The following is a 13,592-nucleotide window of genomic DNA, read 5'->3' as shown; positions in this document are numbered from 1 at the left end:
GCAAAAATTGAATTTTCGTTGATGTGTGACATCATTCTGTTAAGAATAATTCTCTCAAACAGTTTACTTATTGAAGAAAGCAAACTGATTGGTCGATAACTTGAAACTTCAGCTGGGTTCTTATCCGGTTTTAAAATGGGAGTAATTTTTGCATTTTTCCATAATTTGGGAAAATATGCAATTTTGAAGCAGCAATTGAAAATTTTCACTAAAAATTCCATTGTGCTCTCAGGGAGATGTTTGATTAGTATATTAAAGATTCCATCGTCACCAGGTGCTTTCATATTTTTGAAATTTTTAATAATTGATTTAATCTCATTCAAGTTAGTTTCAATTATTTCTGCAGGTAAAAAATTCTGGGAAGAAATTAAATCAAATTGACGTGTGACTTCATTTTCAATTGGACTCACAAAATTCAAATTTGAGTTATGAACATTCTCAAACTGCTGAGCAAGTCTTTGAGCCTTTTGTTCATTGGATACAAGAAAACGTTCACCATCTTTAAAAACTGGAATAGGCTTTGATGGTTTCTTAAGAATCTTCGACAGCTTCCAAAATGGTTTTGAATATGGTTTCAATTTTTCAACTTTAGTCTCAAAATTTTGATTTCTCAGAAGAGTAAATCTATGTTTAATCTCTTTCTGTAAATCTTTATAAATAGTTTTAAAAACAGGGTCACGAGAACGTTGATATTGACGTCTGCGGACATTTTTCAAACGAATTAGAAGTTGAAGATTTTCGTCAATTATTGGTGAATCAAATTTCATTTGAGCCTTTGGAACAGAATAATTCCTGGCATCAACAATTGCATATTTTAATGCTTCCAAAGCGGAATCAATATTCACTTCGTTTTGCAAATCAAGCTCATTATTGAAATTTCTCTCAATATGAGTTTTGTATCTTTCTCAATTAGCCTTGTTATAATTAAAAACAGAGCTCATAGGGTTTAAAACTGATTCATGTGATAAAGAAAAAGTTATTGAAAGATGGTCAGAATCAAAGTCAGCATGTGTGATCAAATCACTACATACATGACTTTGATCTGTAAGCACCAAATCAATTGTTGAAGGGTTTCTTACAGAAGAAAAGCATGTAGGACTATTCGGAGACAAAAAAGAATAGTATCCTGAAGAACAATCATTGAATAAAATGTTGCCATTGGAATTACTTTGAGAATTATTCCCTGAACGATGTTTAGCGTTAAAATCACCGATTATGAAAAATTTCGAACGATTTCTAGTGAGTTTTTGTAAATCACCTTTAAAATAATTTTTGAGCTCGCGTGTGCATTGAAATGGTAAATATGCTGCGGCAATAAATAAAATCCCAAGTTCAGTTTGAGCTTCAATTCCCAAAGTTTCAATAACTTTCGTCTCAAGATGGGGAAGAGCACGATGTTTGATTCGGCGATGAATAACAATTGCAACTCCACCGCCGGAACCCTGAATCCTATCATATCTATGAACCACGTAATTGGGATCATATTTTAATTTTATGTTAGGTTTCAAAAATGTTTCAGTAATAATTGCAATCTGCACATTATTTACTGTTAAAAAATTAAAAAGCTCATTCTCATTGGCCTTCAATGAGCGAGCATTCCAATTTAATATTTTAATTGTTTTATTTAAAATCATTGCTAAATTTTAAATTAGAAACAATTTTAATAGTAAAATTTGTGCCTATTTGAATGGCTTCAAACATTGATTTTGCCTGCAACATGGCGTTCATAAGATCGAACATTGCCTGTTGCAAAAAAGAAAGTTTACCTGCCGTAATAGGCCCCAGGCAGTTGACATTAGAAAAAATATTTTCGGCAGCAATATTAGCTGGAGTGATAGGTGTACAATTATTTTCTAGCGTGTTTTGCTTACCCATATTAACGGTCATTTTCGAACTACCAACACTAGGCGGTATAATGTTCGAACTACCTGTAACCTGTGCATAAGTTAAACGGGTATGCAAATGAGTAGGTAAACTATGCGTCACTGGTACGCTTGGAGAATTTTGTTTTGAAGTTGGTTTTAATTGAGAAATTGAATTTTGTTTACCTTGCCCTGCCTTAACAATTGCTAAACGGACTGGGCATTGATAAAAATTTGACATATGGTTGCCGTTACAATTCGCACAGCGAAAAATTTTACTCTCTTTCACAGGACATGTGTCCTTTTTGTGAGAAGAGTCTCCACAATTAAGACATTTTTGGTCCATGTTACAGAATTTGAAACCATGGCCATAACGTTGGCAAGTACGGCATTGGGTGATATGCTTTTCACCTCCGCCATACTTCCTATAAATTTTCCACTTTACACGCACATTATACAAAGCATGTGCTTTTTCAAAAAATTTTAAGTTGTTAACCTCATTGCGGTTAAAATGGATTAAATAATTAACAAGGGAAATTCCAGTTCTCTAACTGTTTTCGCCTCGTGATTTTTGTTTCATTAGAATTACTTGGGTAGGGGCTATGCCAAGTAATTCTGTTAAAGTAAGTTTGATCTCATCAACGGTTTGATCGTTGATGAGACCTTTCAAGACAACCTTGAACGGCTTGGCGTTCTTGGTGTCATATGTAAAAAATTTGTACATCTTGTCAGTTAAATACTAAACAAGACGATCACGACCCTTTATAGAGTCGGCTAATAAGCGGCATTCACCTCTACGGCCAATTTGATAGGTAACTTGAACGTCAGAAACAAACGTTGAAAGTTTCTTTTTGAATATATTAAATTCAGAAGAAATAGTTACCACAATAGGTGGAACTTTCTCCTTTTTTAAAGATTTTATATTTTGTATAGTTTCTTTATTAATAACTTCCATTTCACCAGCTTCTTGCTCAGGCAAAATATCAAAAGGATTGTCACTACAGACACTCGAAGTGTCAGAAAGAGATGCCTCTCTTTTCCTCCCCGCAGCGATGCGAGGTTTCTTTTTCCGTCCAGCCATTTCAGGTGATACGAAAAAATTTAAAACAAATGTTAAATTCAAAAGTAGGTAGTCTTGAGAAAGACTGATGGGAAATAACTTTCAGGTAGTCTTTAAAAGACACACTGACAAAACACAAACTTTGAAGCTATAGGCAGTCAAAGACCAGTCCACAAGCAACCGAAAAAACGTCTGATCTGTAGGACAGTTCAAGACGCACTGAGGCATTGAACTTAAAATTCAATGCTGGTCAGTGATCAATTACTCAGCATCTTCCCATTGGTGTAGTCCTGCTGATGTGCAAATATGCTGGGATACGCAAAATGACATATGGAATGCACATGTCACAGACATGATGGTAGTCAGCAGACCAGACACTACTTCGGGCAAACTCGTTCAGAGGATGTGTGAAGACCCAAACATCTGGAGTGCGGTTTGTGCAGCCGCCTCTCAAATAGTCCTAGAGTTGCAAAGTAGGCGACACGTTGACCACCGACACGCCAGTGTTATCTAATCTTTCAGTCAGCTAATTAGCTAGGAGACTTGATAGAGCCAGTAAGTTGCATGTAGAGCCAAGAAGTTGAAGACTATAAAAGCCGCAAATTTTACTTCTACCTGAAATGAAAAAAGTGTAATGACTTTGAGCTGTGTAATACATTGATAATACGCTAGCGCATCAAACGCGTTATGAACAACACACATTCGCTGTACTGGTTCCAAAATTACACAGGAGATGCTCTAATTTCCGAAGATATGTTATTAAAAGCTATCCGCGAACTGAAATTTCGTTTTCGCCTGGACCAGATGGTGTCCCACCTGTTTTCATGAAAAGGTGCATGCAGGAGATTAAAACTTCTTTCTTGAAAATTCTAAACCTTTCGATGCAGCAAACTCTGTTTCCTCATGAATGAAAAAAAAAAACGATGATGTTTCCGGTATTCAAAAAGGGTAAGTAGCAGTTAGTTGAAAACTATCGAGGGATAACGTCCCTTTGTGCTGGCTCTAAAGTGCTTGAGATAATAGTTAGCGATTCTATCATGTTCAACTGTCGCAGATACATTTCTACAGAGCAACATGGATATATGCCTGGCAGATCAGTTGACACAAATCTCATGGAGTTTACATCTCTGTGTTTTGACGGCATATCCAGAGGTAATTAAGTAGATGCAATCTACACCGATTTAAAGGCTGCTTTTGATCGAACCGACCACGATATAGCTCTCAAGAAGTTTAAACAACTGGGATTTTCTGATCGCCTCTGTGGCTGGTTGGCGTCCCAGTTAACAATTTGGTCCGTATAATTAAAGATATGCGGATATATATGCAGCTCTTTTCAATCGCATTAAATGCAGAAAATGTCTATATGCGGACCAATTTGGAGGCCATATACGTACTTCATGAACTTTATTACAAAAGTATTGATTTCATATGAAATCATATATGATTGTTCGAGTCTATTTGTAAAGCGATACTATATCACCTAAATTTAGATTTTTTTAAATTTTCGCACTGTAATTAATTCCACTATCGATGCGGTATTATTTGCGACTCTAGTTTGTTTTATATAAAATAAAGGTAATGACCGACAATTCATTTTTGATACACATATATCATTATTCTTGAATAAGAGATGTAATTTAATTATTTTTAGAATACACTCAAATGTTTTTTTTTCCTATCATAATTACTGAAAGTCAAGTCAGGACTAGAACCCATGCCATCACGATCGTTGTTTTCCCATCGTACCGCAGCACCAAATCTGAAATATAATAAGTTGGGAACCGTACATTAAGCTCCGTTTTGCAAAGCCAAGCTGTCCCTAGATCTAAAAAAAACTCATATTTTTTTGTACGAATCAAAACCACTCTCTCTATCGGAACTAACTAGTCCAAAATCGCATTCCAAAACGTATATCAATACAAAAAAAACTTTTTTAGCAATAATCCGATTATTTTCAGTCATTCTTGCGATATAATGTGATACAAACCCTGCATATTTGTGATATGTGTGTTGCATTTCTAGCAATGATGCCAGTTGTTCTAATAAATAAAATTAATTTGCTTTTATGTTCTAAAATGCTAAATAGTTGGTTGTCATGTATAAAAAAAAATCCAAGATTTGAAATTAGTTGTTCTTCCGGATTACTTGCTGAAATTGAGCAACCAAGTGTGGCGATAATCACAAAAGGAATCTCAACAAACAATCTCCGAAAATTCGTCATTACTTATTTCAATTTATTAAACTGCCAGCACTGACGCAATGAAGTAAACAAAACAAGTTACATACGAACTGCGGCGGCTGAAATTGTTAGTTTTTTCTTCAAATCTATCCAAATTTTGTTCCAAAAAGGTAAGCATTATCACTGATTCCAGTTAAAATGAAAATTTATTTCATTTCTGTACGTTTCAGACGTATACTGTCGTGCAATTTATCGAAAACCAAAAGTTTAAGGTGATGGCTGCACCGTCAGGATGGGTAAAGAAAATTGTTTGTTTTGGCCAAAACTACCGAGCGTGAAGATAGAAGCCTTGCGTGTTGGCGTTGAAGGTTATGAAGGTCTTACGAAAAAAATAGCCGTTATTATTTACAAAAAGTACAAGAACCCACTCACGGCGGAAAAAGCGGCAGAAGAACTCTCAAAGAGGGGGGTGTCTGATATAGAAAATAAATGAAAGCGGCTCAAACCGACTTAGTGATGTCCGATTACTTCTCGATTAATCGAGTTAATCGAATATTTGCAAAAATATTCGATTAATTTTCAATCGATTAACCGACTTTTCGATTATTGAATAATCGAATAGTTGACCCCGATTATTGTTCGATTATAGTTCAACTTTGTCCAAAAATGGGAAAATTGGTTATGCCAGCGGAAAGAAAACACAAGAGATTTCGAAACCTCTGTTCTCACTTATTTTATATTATCCATTTAGTTGAAAATTGTAGTTGTCGACTGGCGACAATTGATTTTACTCTCATGCCGCACATTATACCTTACGTCGCAAATAGTGCGCTGTATAGCGCATCTGATGCCAAGTATGATGACAGTTCTACAAGGTATGCTACATTTTTGTCTATCCACGCACACAAACAAATCTCGTTATGAAAAATTTCGCGTTTTGTATGGAATTCAGAACATTTTTGGAAATTTCTCGTTTTATGTTGTTTTATATCAGATTTTTTTGGTTGGAGAGTGAATCTCCAGTTGAAACACACTAGAAATTGATATTAATTCAGATTTAGTGTGAAAAATTGCGACAACATGTCGAAATAAAATATATAAAAATGCTATATTTCTAATAGTTGGAGCATAATCTTAGTCATTGTCATAGCTCATGACTTTTGTTACTGTATTAAACATAAACGACTCTATTTAGAAGCGCTATTAGAGTACAAGAAAATAACGAAAAGTGCAAAAAGGTTACCGGCAAATTGATGAAAAACAGCATATTTTACCTAAACCGCAGCATGTTTATGTATTCCCCACAAATAAAACATGTTAAGTTTAGTTTAAAATGCAAAATCATTTCAAATTTCATACAAAATTGGAAAAAGTTCATAACGTTCACTAATACTAATGCATCGACGTGAATAGCATACCTTGTAGAACTGTCATCATACTTGGCATCTGATGGGCTATATGTTGCATACAAGTATCGATTTTCGATACTTCAATTTTACCTCAAATATATATATAGGAACCAAAATAGAGTGCTGTTCGGATTCGAGCAGCTCTGTCAAAAGAGATTCTAATAAATGCGAACGACGTGAGGTTGAGCGTCAGTTCATTTCCAGCATCCAAACAGTTAAGTTGGTTCATTTGTAACTAAAGTTAAGCTAAAAGAAAGCCCCCACGGAAGGTGATTAAGTGGCTGAACCACCTAATATATTATAAGATAGAATCTTCAAACCTTGGTCGTTCTAAATTACTTCTCTGGAATTGGAAACCAGACGTTTGGGTTTTTCCGGATTGATTTCAATAGTTAAAAAGGATAGTAAAGTTGGCGACGAGGATAATCGGTAAGTATAAAGTAACTTTTGAAGTTACCTTTTCTATTGCGTGAATTGCTAAACCATAATTCCGCGGAAATTTTTTTTTCGCTAGTTTAGCATCATTTTTTTTATAACAAAAATAGCTTTCCGCAATCCGTCATGGTACAGAATAAGACCAAAAATGAGAATTACATTTAATTTCTGGTAAAAAAAAAGTGAGTGACAAACCATTTTGCAAATTGTAGTGGCGTGGGTTTTTTGTGTCGTTCTTTTGTTTTTAAAGACAAAGGTTTTTTGTTTCTACAACAAAAGTGATTTTTCTTTTTTTTTTGTTTTCTTTGTTGGACGAGGACAATTGGATAATCGGACGAGGATAATCGGACGAAGACAATTGGAAATTGGATTATAGGACGAGGATAAAAGTGAATATTTTCCTGAACCACTGGATTGACTGGCTGGTTGGCGTACCGGCATATGCAGAGTTAAGGAAATTATTTAGTAAAAGAAGCAAAGTATATTATAAAACAATACAACAGGATACTTAAAATACCCTTTTGCCTTTTAGGAAGGATCCGGTGAGTCATTTGATTTTTTGACGTAGAATACGTCTTACGGTAACAATTACAGGGACCCAATTTCAATACAGGGATCCAATTTCAAAACCGAAAACATCGGGAGCGTCACAAAAATTGTCCAATTTCAAACGTTTTAAACCCAGTCAGTTTCCAACCAATTTCTGTCATTTTTGCAGCAATCGGTTGGAAAATCATTTAAGCACCCGTCCAAATGCAGAAAATTGTAATCTGATTGTTCAAACTATTGTAATATTGAAAATTGTTGAACAATGTCGAAACGCAAATGTCGATTTTTGATTGGTCGCTTGCTGCCTTTCCTAAATAGGACGACAGAATGGAGTACCTAGTTAGCCGGGAATGCACTTTTTGGGCTATATAAGGGACTGTTTCTCCTCAAGCAAATCAGTTTACTTTCAGCAGGCAGCAGCATCGGACATCAACATCGATGGCAGTAGGCGAAGGCAGCGTGGATCAGCAGCAGGCAACAGCGGCGGTGGTAGTGGTTAGCTGCAGTCCTACCTCTTTTAGTTCGGCTCCCCTTCGATCTGAATTGGACCCCACCAGCGGTAATCCGATTCAGATATCGTTGGGCAAATACAACCCGAAATTGAAAGAGACTCGCACCGCCAGGTGGTTTGAGAAGCCACCATCATTTCGGGAGGCGTTGCAATATTCAAACTGGATGTTGCAATACTCAGTAATGCGATTCCAAACTTATGACGGGTAGTGTAATTACTAACAAATCACCTTATGTAGAATTTGATTATCACTGTGAATCATTAAAAACTAAATAAAAAATTTGCCATGCTGAAAAAATATTCACTTGTCAATAAATGGCATTGACAAACACAATTAACCTCAAAGTTTATCTGAAGAATTAACTTCAATTCAGTGTATTCCCAAACCTATTCCAAGAAATACATTGGCATAAGACAGGCTGTCGTATTCTACGTTACCTCTGCGGTCGTGTCTTATAAACAACCTCTTCAACTTTTTTCTCCTTTTATTATACTTTGGGCTAATTGTGGATTTTTTTTTTCATATATACATTTGTACTTTGCCCAATATAACAATTACATAAAATTTATATAATCCACGAAGAAAAGATTCTCATTCTGTGATATTTTTTTTAATATAAATTCATTTCGGTTTTTTGGATTTATATTTAAAATTATAGCACCATGTCCCAGTTCACTACTCTAATAGAACCTTTTAGAAAGGTTACTTCTTTTCAAACTGGGTAGAGAGGCTGGAATTTTTTTTTTCTTATCCAACAAAATTCCAGAAAACGAGCGTAAAGCGCACTTTGTGACGCTTAGTGGACCGTATATCTACGCAGAGTTAAAACTTTTATTTCCTACAATCAATCTATTGGACATTCAGTTCTCGACAATGGTAGAAAAACTTAAAGTGAGAATAGACAACACGGCATCGGGAATATGTCAGAGAATTTCTTTTAATCAACGTTGTCAAAGGGCAGACGAATCTGCTGAAGATTTTCTTTTAGCTTTGAAGCTACAGGCAGAACTTTGTGCCTATGGCGTATTTAAGGTCTTCTAGCTGGTTTGAGGCAAGTTTCACTCAAACAAAAAATTCTTGGTGATGCTGACCAAACGCTTGAGTCAGCTGAAAAAATTATTCAGACGTGGGAGGCGGTTAAGAGTAATATACAAAGTTTAACGCCAGGGCCAGTATCCATAAACCAAATGGTAACAATTAATGAACCGATTGGTCCATCCGCGAATAGATTGTTTTCCACTAATAACAAACCTCAGAACAAATCTGTTAAAGATAGGCTTGGATTTAAACCAAATCATAAAAGGCAAGCGACTTTCAGAAATCAAATCATTCTCAGGATAGGAGTTGGAATTCGATTAATTATAAACCGGCAAGTTTCAGGGAAAATCAATTTTATCCAAATCGGGTAAAAGACAATAGAGTTTGCGATTTTTGTGGAGTACGAGGGCGTTGCTTCAAGCGGAAAGACTTAAAACGAGAAGCGATTAACCTGGTGTATCAAATGAAACCAGGACCCTCTGGTACACAAAATCTGCCGGCTTCGATGGAACGAATGAGAACTGAGGAGACAGAGAGTGACTCGGATGAAGGTATTCTGGAATGCATGAATGTGACGTCTATAAATATGGTTAATGAACCATGTTTGGTGCATGTGCTGGTAGAAGGAAACAGTTAGAAATGGAGGTTGACTGTGGTTCCTCCGTTTCTGTAATAAGTAAAACACAGTATTTCTCACATTTTGATAAACCTTAACAAAAATCTTTGAAGCAATTGATAGTTGTCAACGGTGCCAAACTTATTATTGAAGGAGAAGTTAAAGTTTTAGTTTCTTTCAGGGGAACAACAGAGGTTTTGAAATTTTTAGTACTTAATTGTGAGAATAAATTTATTCCTCTGTTTGGCAGGCCATGGTTGGACGCCTTTATTCCAAATCGGAGAAAGTTTTTCTCTAATTTTTTGGAAATAAATAATATTTTGAGAGACAGCAGTTGTTCAATTGTCTCTGAAATCAAACAAAAATTTGGACATTTATTCCAAAAAGATTTTTCTTCGCCGATCAAAGGTTTTGAGGCGCATTTAGAACTAAAAACAGATAGACCAATTTTAAAAAAAATTTATGACGTTCCCTATCGTTTAAGGGATAAAGTTTTGTCGTATTTGGACAAGCTGGAGCGAGAGAAAGTAATAACTCCTGTTCAAACTAGTGAATGTGCTTCTCCAGTGATCGCAGTAGCGAAGAAAAACAATGAAATTAGACTTGTAATTGATTGCAAGGTTTCTATTAACAAGGTTATTATTCCAAATACTTACCCGTTACCTACAGCCCAAGATCTTTTTGCTGGTTTGGCTGGGTGCAAAGTTTTTTGTGCGCTAAATTTAGAAGGCGCATATATCCAGTTAGCTCTTTCTAAACGTTCAAGAAAATTTATGTTTTTTTTTTAAGGGGGGGATTTGTTAGTAGCTTAAGTATTTATGATAAATATTAGTAAATAATGAGTATGTGTGTCCAATCACAAATTGTGACTTCTCAACACTGTTAGAAATTTGTAATTTTAATTGTTAGGATTTGTTTGCTTTCGCAATTAGGACTTATCATTCGTAGGGATTTAAACCTACTTGTCAGAAAAGAGGAAGTAAACTTACAACTAACTTAATTGCTAACTTATTGGCTATAAAGAGAGCTAATCGTAGCCCCAATTGCTACGATTTTTGTCGAAAATTGTTAATAATTTTATTTGACATGGCTTCTAATGGTTCAACACCAGTAAGTCTATGTAATTCGAGTGTACCAAACCAAGGAGGACGCTTCAAAATCATTTTCAGAATTTTATTCTGAATCCTTTGGAGCGTTTTCTTCCTTGTTGAACAGCAACTTGATCAGATCGGTACAGCATAAAGCATTGCTGGTCTAAAAATTTGTTTGTAAATCAAAAGTTTGTTCTTTAAACAAAGTTTAGAATTCCTGTTAATAAGAGGATATAAACATCTCGTATATTTGATGCACTTCGCTTGTATACTCTCAATGTGCTCTTTGAAAATAAGTTTTTTATCATAAATTAGTCCCAAGTACTTAACCTTGTCAGACCAACTTAAAATAACCCCATTCATCTTGACAACGTGATTATTGTTTGGTTTGAGGAAAGAAGCCCTAACTTATGCGGAAAAATCATCATCTGAGTTTTAGAAGCATTGGGAGAGATTTTTCACTTCTGCAAGTAGGAAGAAAACATATCTAAACTTTTCTGCAATCGACTGCATATGACACGAAGACTTTTTCCTTTTGCGGAAATGCTTGTGTCATCGCAGAACAATAACTTTGTGCATCCTGGAGGCAAATCAGGAAGATCTGAAGTGAATATGTTGTACAGGACTGGACTAGGGATACCATCCGTCCTGATTTAGCAGGACATGTCCTGATTTTGAGACCTTGTTTTGACGTCCTGATTAATTTTTCATTTTCTGGCTTTTGTCCTGATTTTCATAGGATTTTCAATTTTGTAGTGTGATAATAATATGCAGAATTTTTCAAAATCAATAATTTTTTTGATTCCAGAACACAACGGTCACTACGGACGATTATGTTTTTAGTTGGATCTTAGTTAAGTGACGAGAGAAATCTTTTAGGTATTGTAACCGTAAAACATTTGGCTTAACGGGGGACCCTACTCTGTAAGGTCGAAAATTATTTTTTTCCAATGTTTAGAGTAAAGTAAGGTGTTCGGCTATTTTGGCTGTTGATTAAGGTTCACGTGAAGATTGATTTTGCATTTCGTGGTTGCACATATAGTGTATTAAGTTGTTGGCAGCTGGGAACGTGAATGCCCTCCCTAAATCGGAGGTAGGTTTTTCCCAGCAAGTACTGAACCGATCTGGATCTGTAATGCATGTAAGAATGGATTATTTAACTTGTTACATAGCTGTTTTTGAAATTTAAAAAAATTGACAAAACGGCGGCCATTTTAGTAAAAAATTAGCTATTTTTTCATGAAAAAAATCACTTTAAAGAATCATAAAATATTGAAAAAAAATTAAATATTGAAAAACGGCTATGTAACAAGTAAGGAAATCCATTTTTACATGCTAGAAAAAAAATTCAGCCAGATAGGCTCAGTAGATGCTGAGAAAAACTCACCATAAGTTAAAAAGAAGTGTCTTGTTAAAAATTGCGTTTCCTAGAATAAACCAAACGGTTACAGTAACGAATTCGCATAGGCGGAGAGTTTTCCCATCTTTTTCGTACTCGTATCATTTATTTTCACTTCTATCACTGAACAGCGAATGGAAAAAAAATCGAACACCTTGTAAACAAATCCGTGGGAAGTGTTAGAAAAGTGAGGTTATTTATTGTGTGCAATAATCTATTCATTTCACTCTGATTTCATCAATATCCATAATACCCGAGCACTTCATTTCACCCTAAACATCCAGAAAAAATCACAATTTTTATTTTTCGACTTTCCAGTCAGTCCCATCTAAACGGTAAGTCTAATTTGAAAAAGTTTACATGTGCTGAACATCTGCCTATACATTCAAAACTGCTTAATAATATTAGATCGTTTGAGAAGTATGTTGAACAAGTAAAGAAGTATTTTGGTGTTTTTGAAGTGCAAATCACATTTACGTGGTATATTATTTTAAACTTCGAAGAACAATAGCTCAAATTTGTACCGAAAAAAAGGTGTCCTGAATTCTAATTTCAACCAGATGGTATCCCTAGACTGGACCCAAGACTGAACCTTGAGGTACACCTGCTCTGACAGGAAATCTATCAGATTTTGAATTCTGATAGACAACCTGCAGAGTTGTTAAGAATAATTATCTCAAACAGTTTACTTATTGAAGAAAGCAAACTGATTGGTAGATAACTTGAAACTTCAGCTGGGTTCTTATCCGGTTTTAAAATTGGAGTAATTTTTGCATTTTTCCATAATTTGGAAAATATGTAATTTTGAAGCAGCAATTGAAAATTTTCACTAAAAATTCCATTGTGCTCTCAGGGAGATGTTTGATTAGTATATTAAAGATTCCATCGTCACCAGGTGTTTTCATATTTTTAATGTTTTAATAATTGATTTAATCTCATTCAAGTTAGTTTCAATTATTTCTGCAGGTAAAAAATTCTGGGAAGAAATTAAATCAAATTGACGTGTGACTTCATTTTCAATTGGACTCACAAAATTCAAATTTGAGTTGTGAACACTCTCAAACTGCAGAGCAAGTCTTTGAGCCCTTTGTTCATTGGATACAAGAAAACGTTCACCATCTTTTAAAACTGGAATAGGCTTTGAAGGTTTCTTAAGAATCTTCGACAGCTTCCAAAAAGGTTTTGAATATGGTTTCTATTTTTTAACTTCAGTCTCAAAATTTTGATTTTTCAGAAGAGTAAATCTATGTTTAATCTCTTTCTTTAAATCTTTATAAATAGTTTAAAAAACAGGCTCACGAGAACGTTGATATTGACGTCTGCGGACATTTTTCAAACGAATTAGAAGTTGAAGATTTTCGTCAATTATTGGCGAATCAAATTTCACTTGAGCCTTTGGAACAGAATAATTCATGGCATCAACAATTGCACATTTTAATGCT

This window comes from Wyeomyia smithii, chromosome 2, assembly GCF_029784165.1.
Source record: "Wyeomyia smithii strain HCP4-BCI-WySm-NY-G18 chromosome 2, ASM2978416v1, whole genome shotgun sequence".
Lineage (NCBI taxonomy): Eukaryota > Metazoa > Arthropoda > Insecta > Diptera > Culicidae > Wyeomyia > Wyeomyia smithii.
This window is presented reverse-complemented; position numbering follows the sequence as displayed.